Below are 9,940 nucleotides of genomic sequence, written 5' to 3' on the forward strand. Positions count from 1 at the left end.
CTCATATTAGTGAATATGAGAAAGATGCTTATTCAGTTGATGACTTTATTGAAGAGGTTGAACACATTTTTGCTAGAAACCAGTCTACAAGCGATCAACATAATTCAATTATATTGCTTTTCATGGGTGCTTAGAGAAAGTTTAATTGCATAATGATGGCGAATGATGGCAAACCAATCTGTTTCAGATGCCAAGGTAAAAGTACATATAGTTAAGAACTGCTGAAAGAAGCAGGGTGTAAACAAGCTGCATACAAATTGTGATCAAGATGTAGACTCGAACCGAGATGCCTCTGCTGCTGTGAGTCGAGTGATTAGAGGTAACAACATAGGCCCAACCAGTTACTTTCCTGTGCTGTCGGGAACATGCTCGATTGTAGACATGAAGATAGGTGATGTCTTAACACGTTGTTTATTAGACACTGGCAGTCAAGTAAACACCCTAACAGAAGAGTTCTTCCATCAGCACTTGTGAAGAGGAAGACATTCTGTAATTCATGGATTAAAGATTCCATACCTGAACTAGGTTCCATGTCTTTAAATATAACTGGAAACTATGTGCTTAAGATTAACTGATTGTGCACACAAGTTTTCAGAAATATTGGACCTGGTGTCATGAATATCATCAATTGTTGTCGTCGTCAACTAGTTCATGCTAAATTCAAGACTACCCTTTAACCTTCGTCTTATGTTAGCTTTCTGTTATCTCTTATGTTAACGGGTCGGTTTTGACCCGTGTCTTAAAACAGTCATAAAATACCCTCTAAACCATTATTTATCATCCAATCTGTTTCCGACCTCTTGGTTACCTTGTTAGGTTTCCTTACCCATGAAAAGATTGCTTTTATTATTTTTGGTGTGGCCCCCTGGGCCTTTCATTTGATAGCATACCTCTCGTTTTCAATAAAAAAAAAAGTGTAAACTGAACCTCAAGAGAATTATATAAATAAATTAAAGATTGTTATGTTGCCTGACTATTACTGAGGGGTATTAGTAAACATCTCTAAATTAAAAAAAATAAAAAATAAAAATTATTTAAATATTATTAACTATAGTAACATCTATGGTGTTCGGGTCAATTTTTACCCATATATTTTTACTCCAAAAAAAAGGCAAAAAAGTTTTTTTTTTTTTTTTTTTAACTAGAGCTTTAATATAAATACTAAATAAAAATTAGAACTAGAAATAATAAAAATATATAGATTTGCAGTCAAACAAACAACAACCAATTAAGCAAATCAAGTAATAGCCCCCCAAAAAAGTCTTTGTTTGCAAAAACATACATGTGTATGTGTGTGTTTAGATGCATGTGTGGCAAAAACTTGCAGAAATATTTTTTTCAGTAGAAGCACAATATGTTTGTCTTTCTGTCCTTATTGCTTGGGCAGACCTGACACCTCTTTCATTTAGAATCAAGTGGCTTCAGTGGGGTTGTGGCTGTTGCTGTGCTGGTTGATGTTGAGGCAGAACTGGCTGAGAAGGATGCTGGTGCTGATGCTCCTTGAGTTGCTTGAACTCTGCAGCTGTCTAACCATGGCTGGGTCTCAGCTTTGCTCAATGGGTGTCTTGACTAAGGAACTTCCTAGCTCCTCAAGAAACATTCTTCGCTTGTTTTTTTTGGTTGAGGTCCACCCTAGCTGGATGTGGTGCCACAACACAAATGCATTGTATGTACACATCTAGGATGTAATAAATCACAACCACTGGCCATCTCCTGGTCATTCCCTGGCAAGTGTAGGTGACGGTCAGCTTATCCAGGTTGTCCACCCCTCTTTTGTTTTTATTATAGTCCAGGATAAGTATGGGCTTTGTCTCACTTCCTGATGACACATCTGCATCTTTGTGAATTGTGGACATAACCTAGGTTATATTAAGTTAAACAAGAGATCATCTTAGTAGATGAGGTACCAGCTAATTTAACATATAGTTGCATTCTACCCAATTAGTAAGTGACAGTCAAAGAACATATCTGCAAGCATACAACTATGTGTTGATTACCGCAAATTTAACCAGAAAACCAAGAAGGATGCTTTTCCATTGCCGCAAATTGATGAGAGCTTTGAAGTTTGCAGAGTGCAAAGTTTTTCTCGACTATAGATTCGGCATATGGTGATCAGCAGGTGGCCATGGCAGAACATGACCAAAATACGACTGCATTTACAACACCATTCTTTGTCTATGAACATCTGTGGATGCCAATGAATGTCTGTTATAGGCCTGCAACTTCTGCAAAATGGCTAATGCAAACCACAATTACTTTTTTCAGATGATGCTATTTTATTCAGATTACATAAAAAATAAATTCTAAGACATTGTAACGGTTCTTTCTTTGGAGGCAAGCAACACAAATTTGAGGGAGGCCCATATGGAAACATTATATATGGCCATATATGAACTTTTATATACAGTGAGGCAACAAGTATTTAGTCAGCCACCAATTGTGCAAGTTCTCCCACTTAAAAAGATGAGAGAGGCCTGTAATTTTTATCCTAGGTACACTTCAACTAGGAGAGACAAAATGATTAAAAAAACCCCCCCAAAAAACACATTATCTTATTGTTGAATAATTTATTTGCAAATTATGGTGGAAAATAAGTATTTGGTCAATAACAAAAGATCACCTCAATACTTTGTTATATACCCTTTGTTGGCAATGACAGATCAAACGTGTTCTGTAAGTCTCCACAAGATTTTTACACACTGTTGCTGAGTTTGGCCCATACCTTAATACAGCTCTTCTCTAGAGTAATGATGTTTTGGGGCTGTCGCTGGGCAACAAGGATTTTCAACTCCCTCCAGGACCTTGCAATGCTTCTTACAAAGCCACTCCTTCGTTGCCCGAGCAGTGTGTTTGGGATAATTGTCATGCTGAAAGACCCAGCCACGATTCATCTTTAATGCCCTTGCTGTTGGAAGGAGGTTTTCACTCAAAATCTCACGATACATATCCCCATTCATTCTTTCCTTTACACAGATCAGTTGTCCTGGACCCTTTGCAGAAAAACAGACCCAAAGCATGATGTTTTCACCCCCATGCTTCACAGTAGGTATGGTGTTCTTTGGATGCAACTCAGTGTTCTTTCTCCTCCAAACACGAAAAGTTGAGTTTGGAGTCTGACTGTTTGAGGTTGTGGACAGGTGTCTTTTATACTGATAACGAGTTCAAACAGGTGCCATTAATACGGGTAACAAGTAAAGGACAGAGGAGCCTCTTACAGAAGAAGTTACAGGTCTGTGAGAGCCAGAAATCTTGCTTTTTTGTAGGTGACCAAATACTTATTTTCCACCATAATTTGCTAATAAATTCTTCAAAAATCAGACAGTGTGATTCTCATTTTGTCTCTCATAGTTAAAGTGTACCTATGATGAAAATTACAGGACTCTTTCATCTTTTTAAGTGGGAGAACTTGCACAAATGGTGGCTGACTAAATACTTTTTTGCCCCACTATATCTATGACACTCTTGATGCATGTCAAGATGCTTGCCTCGGTCACATGTCTTTTTTTGCCATGGTCGCAGTTATGGGCGAATTAACTATTTCCTGCCTTCAATAAGATATATTTTTTTTAACAGTAACTTTCATCATTATAAGATGTACTGTTGACTCACTACATGTTTAACGTTTTACAGATGACATGTTTGTTTTTTTTAAACAGTTTTTTTAATTCAAACATTTTCCTTTGCTAATATGCTATATCTCAAACATTCTCTAAATTTAAATGATTATAGGTTCCCTTTCAGGAACTCAAGCTGCATCAACAATGCTTTGGGAATGCTTCTACATTGTACACGCTCTGAATCATGTGTGTAATTAGTCCAATGGAAAGCGCGGCGTCACCGGTGGGGTGACGTCATGACTAGGATGCTATAAATGCATGTGGAGTGAAACCGGCGCTAGCTTCTGTGTGTTGAGAAAGCGCTCTGTGTGTTTGTTCTATGAAAAAGTTAAGGTGCGGTTGAGATTTTCTATGAATGGATAGCAAGCACAGTTTGTGTGTCGCTTGTGTGGGAGCGGGGCATGCTCAGACGGCTCTCGATGGAGCTGGCTGCTCACATTGCTGCAAAACCCACGCATATGCTCCGCTCCCCAAAGCGAGGCAATGCAGAGGCGAAGCAACATTCGAGGACCTGGGGTTTGCAGGTGAAACTTGCAAAGGGATTGGAAACGGGCTTGCCCCTTTCTCTTTCCTTTATGGCTAGGTCCAGTATCCTCTCGTGATGTTCGGGAAGTATGCCAATAGCGTTTTTTGATGACGAAAAAGTGCAGCCTCACTCTTTTCTTTTGAGGCAAACTCTCAGCCAGCACTTTCCGAGGAGCTATTTGAGGTAGTGCTGTTGCCAAGCTGAATATAGAGTGGCCGGCTGATGAGCAGAAGCTCACCTATCCAGTAAAAAAAATAAATATATATCTCCTTCATAATTTACAGTTTGCCATGTAAATATTTCCCTGGATTTCTCTAAGCAATGGCTTCTCTGTCTTCCATTCTGGTTTATATGTCTGTACATGTTTTTTTTTCTCTTCTTCTTTCTTTTTTTCAAAAGAGGGACCATTTTGAGCTACTAGCTTCAAAGTTACACCTCTTATGTCCGCTTAGCTAGCATTCAGGTAGCAACACCCAATGACGGAGAGCTCTCTGCGCATGCACAAACAGACACACACAGACACACAGACACACACACACACACACACACACACACACACACACACACACAAACACATCTCTTGTACATATAATACGTTTACGCTATAATTCAGCAACTGTACATACCATTACTTTGCACAGACATTAACAGCACATTTAGCCTGTATACACTTCTCTATTCTACATGTAGATTATACAGGACAAACTGCATTCTATATGGTTTTAATACGGAATGCTGCTTTTATGTCTTAAATATGGGATGATTCCTTATAATATGGAACGTTTGCAAGCCTAATGATTAGAAATCGCAACCTTCATTTTACTTTGTTGGAATATGCAAATCTGCCTTTGCAAATATGCCAAAATGTTGCACAAACACACTTAGTCAACTGTATATGAAGGTTGTCTACATGGAAAGGTTTTATGTTAAAACAAATCGTGTACATGAAGTGAAAGTGCATTTTTTTTTGTTGTTTTAAGTTGTAACTTAATTACAAAAAACCCTAATGTAACTATTATACATTTTTTACTATTTCAGGAGACCTCATCTGTGTTACATCAATTCACTTTTTAATTTTTTACTCTGGGTTGGGATAATTATTAATTTACTGTCAGAGAACCACCAGCCACGCCTCCCTCCAAAACTCACACTCTCACTCATCCTTTCCCTGCTACTAATCACCTACACCTGTCCTACTCCTACTAATCACTTACACCTTTTGCCATTTACCTATCCCCTTTATAAGGTTCCCATTCCCCTTCACTCACCGTCCGATGTACCAGTTTCGATCATAGGTCACCTGGACATCCATGCTGCCAAGCTTCCAAGGAGCACTCGGTTAAGTGTGCTATTTTGCTAGTCTCTTCTCAAGCTCTCCTGTGTGTGTGTGTGTGTGTGTGTGTGTGTGTGTGTGTGTGTGTGTGTGTGTGTGTGTGTGTGTGTGTGTTTAAACCGAATAAAGAAATTCTATTTTACTCCTGGTTTCTGACACCTGGTCTATCCGGGACAGAAGATTGGACCATAAAAACCTACCTCGATGGATCCCCAATCACGGATCCATGAGGCTCTTCAGGAGGCATACGCAGCGGCTCCAGCTCATGCTAGCGCAGCTGCACCACTCGCCTCCTACAGCACAATGGCACTTCTGGCTTCCTACTCCGGCAAAGCGGGCGAATGCAGCGGCTTCCTGCAACAAGTCAGTCTATATGTCGAGATTCTACCTGCCAGATTCCCCACCAAATGCTCCAAGGTTGCTTTACTCATCTCGCTACTGACCGGGAAGGCTCTGTCATGGGCGATGTGGAACGCCAATCAGGACATCATCAGCGCATACTCACATTTCCCCAGGCACTTCGCTGAGGTGTTTGGTGTTGCAACGGCCGACCATCACAACAGCTTCCACCTCTCTAGTAAGGCCCCGGACTGGACTGCAGATGTCTGGAGGCACCAGAGTACCTTATGCTTAGGCTTTTCTGGTTTTCGCCTGGAGCCCAGTTCCAGTTTGGCTGTCCCTGCAGCTTACCTAATCCTCAGTCTCCACCGAGTACATCGCCCAGTCTCCAAGCCCCACTGGGGGCATCGGCCAGCCGTTGTTCCTCGCTGGGGGTGCTGCTCAGTTCTGGAATTCCACTGGGGTTATTGCTTTGCCTGGGTATTTTTCTGGGGTGCCGCTCCACCCCTGAGCACCAACGAGGCAGTCGCTCCACCCCTGAGCATCGAGGAGGCTGCTGCTCTGCCCCAAGCACCGACAAGGCCGTCGCTCCGCTCCTGAGCCCTGAGGAGGCTGTCGCACCACCGCTGGGCACCAACGAGGGCATCGCTCCACCTCAGAGTCTGCTCCAGAGTCCCGCCGAGGGTGCCTCTCCACAAACTCTTTCACTCAGCCTCTCCCTGCTACTAATCACCTACACCTGTTCCCCATTTACCTATCTCCCTTTATATTTACCTATCCCCATTCTTCCTCACTCACCATCCTATCTACCAGTTACGACCACTAATCACTCGATTGCAGTGTTTCAAGTTCCAGATCAGGAGAAAGTGCAAACTGATTACTGTCTTCTTCTTCTTTTGGCTGCTCCCATTAGTGCTCCCCATAGCAGAGCATCTGTCTCCATACTACTGTCCTCTACATCTGCCTCTTTCAAACCAACTACCTGCATGTCTTCCCTTACTAAATCCATAAACCTAAACATCCTTGTATTTCTGTGTCATACAGTATGTGTACTTAGGAGAATACATAAATAAAAATATCTGTAATATTTTTAAAATATGTGGCATATGTCTGACATATTTTGATATCTGTGAAATCTAAACATGAACATGTATGCAATATGTTTTTTGCATATATTGCTATATAGCAGATTTCCATATGGGGGACTCACTGACTGGATTTCAAATAAACCTTGGTGCAATAAAAAAATTATGACTAAAGTTGATATTAAAAGACACACAAAACATTTTCATAAACAAAACCCAAAACATAACAATCGCTGCAATACCATGACCAAAAGTCATAGACATGCAATCCTGTCACTGTGGTTTGTAAATGACAGAAAGAAAGGAAACCTTAGCAAACCATTGTCCAATTGTCCAGAGAGTGATCCAAATGCTCTGTATTGTATATTGTGCTAGGTGCTAAGATGAAGAGAAATCAATGAAATGGCAGTTGAAAGACATAGAAGTATGAATAAAAATCCATCCAAATCCAAAATGTGCTGAAGTGAAGGCCTAGCTACCACTGTCCTCCATATGCTCCTTTTTGATAGTTTAAAGAGCTGTGTCTTAAGTGCAAACAAGTTAAGACAGCAGCAAAATATAAAGCCAGCCACTGAAAAAAAAGCATTGTACATACACAGCCCTTTTGACTAAGCTTGATGCGAGAGTATCTTGAACTGGACTTCATACTCCCCTTACATTCTCTCTTCTTCTCTCCTCTTACTTAACAATATACAAGAGGATTTCCCAAGCATCTAGAACACCTTGATGTTGTCCTTAAAAGACTGAAGAATACTGGTGATAAAGTCAAATTGAATGAATGCCACCTCTTACAGGATGAAGTAAAATTTTTTGAAAATCAGATTGTCAAGGATTTAAGATCTTTCCTATGGTTTGTGGATACTATAGTTGATTTGTTTAACAATTTTTTAATATAGCAGGCCAACTGCATGATTTGGATATGTAAAATTTTGGACTTCCCACTAGAGTTAACTGATGATGTGTAATGCGTGGACTCTTCAATGTCAAAGTGTTTTAGATATCTTCAAGCAAAATCTAATTAGTGCATCAATATTGGGATTTGCTGATTTCACTCATCCTTACATTGTTAAACAGATGCCAGCAGTCATGGTTTAGGATCTGTTTTGCATCAGCAACAAGGTGGGAATAAGTGAGTAATAGCGTATGCCAGCTGTAGGCTCAGAAACGCCGAATAGAATGACAAAAATGATAGCAGCACGAAACTAGAACTTCTTGCGCTGAAATAGGCAATTGTTAAGAAATTCTGAGGCTACTTGCATGGATCTACATTTACTGTACTAGCTGATAATAACCCTTTGTGTCATCTTAGCACGGCCTAGATTAGAAGCTATTGAGCATTGATAGATGGCAGAATTGGTAGTTATGTTAAACTTTGAAGTCCAATACCAGCCCAGTCGGTCTACCAAGATTGCTGATGCTCTATCTTATCACCATTTAACAGGGTAGCATGAGCCAGGTACAAAAGATATTAAGGGGATGATTGTGTACCCTTTTGTACTTACATATTTGAGCAAGACAATGCTAACTGCATACTGCATCTATTACAATAACATAACTTCATAGTAAAAAAGTCTGGTTGCTGAAATGGCCTCTCTGCAGTCTTGACCTTTTACCGTTTAAAAACATTTTGCTAAAATGGTCCACGCATATAGAAACACACAAAAAAAACATCAAGTGCCAGAAAACTTACTGCCACACAGCGCCAAGCGGGATAAGGCAGAGTAAGAAAAACAGTCTGAGTCCTGATAATAGATGTAATTATAACACATATGGGGCAACATTCATCCCCCAAAACTCTTTAGTTTTCAGATGTATACTGAAAAAAGATTTCATGCTACACAGTGGTGAACATGGCCCAGTACCATTACCTTGAAATGGTACATATTCTCAGGTCAAACTTTTATGGTATGTTGTAAATAAAATGTGAATTGGTTTTTTTTTTGTAATGTTTTGCGAAGCATTTCATTCTGTTTTTATTTACATTTTACACAATGTTAGAGCATTTTTTTAATTTGTGGTTGTAGATGTTATTGATTTTACTACAGTAGAACCAGCCACAAATGGAAGGGAAAATGTATTAGCGATCACAGATGTGTTTAGCAAAATTTACACAAACTTTTCCTACACTAATCAAGAAGCAGATACCGCAGCCAAAGTTTTGTTGGGGAAATGGTATATGAAGTTTGGACTGCTTGAACACCTAAATTCAGACCAGGGGAGAAAATGTGAAAGTGAGGTGGTCACAGAACTGTGGAAACTGTATGGTGTGAATGAAAGCCACATGACTTTCCATCACCCAATTGAAAATGCCCATTGTGAGCATTTCAACAGAATGTTCATGAGCTGTTGCAAACTCCCAACTGATAATAAGCAAAGGTAGACAGAAGACTTGCCAGAGTTAGTCTATTCATACATTGTACAGCTTCACTCCACTATAGGATCTTCTGTCAAAACAAATCACAATTGGCTTTTTATACATCAGAGATGTCTTAAAGATGTGCACGCCGAGCAAAAGAGTATTTTGACCTCAAAGCAACTGAATGAATTTCTGTGTGAAATAATAAAGTACTGTCCATCTAGTAGGTCAGACTGTGTACTTCAGAAACAAGCCCCCAAACTGAAAAATTATTTAAGATCCCTAAAAACCAATTCTTCAGCGTGTGGTGGAAGTACAATGAACTACATACAAAGTGGAACTTGTTGAAGGAGGTCCTATCAAGAGGGTTAAAAGAGTTGATATTATACCTTGTGTTTCCATGCCTACTGCTGCTCGATGGAGAAGACACAGATGTCAGAGTGCCGGTACATCTATGATCAATTTCAGAAACTGATCCAGATTCTGATAAAGCATCAGATGACGGGTGAATGTTACAATGGAGGCCCCTAACTCAGGACCAGAGATGAGTGGCCCCTGCAATCAGATTTACCTTTTGGTTTAGTACAACTCAGGAACCAGTAGCTGAATATGAACCAGAGCCTAGTCCTACCCATAAATTAACTCCAGTTCCAGTTCCCCATAGAGGTAAAAGGCCAAATGCAG

This window comes from Silurus aristotelis (genome assembly GCF_946808225.1).
Source record: "Silurus aristotelis genome assembly, chromosome: 2".
Classification (NCBI taxonomy): Eukaryota; Metazoa; Chordata; class Actinopteri; order Siluriformes; family Siluridae; genus Silurus; species Silurus aristotelis.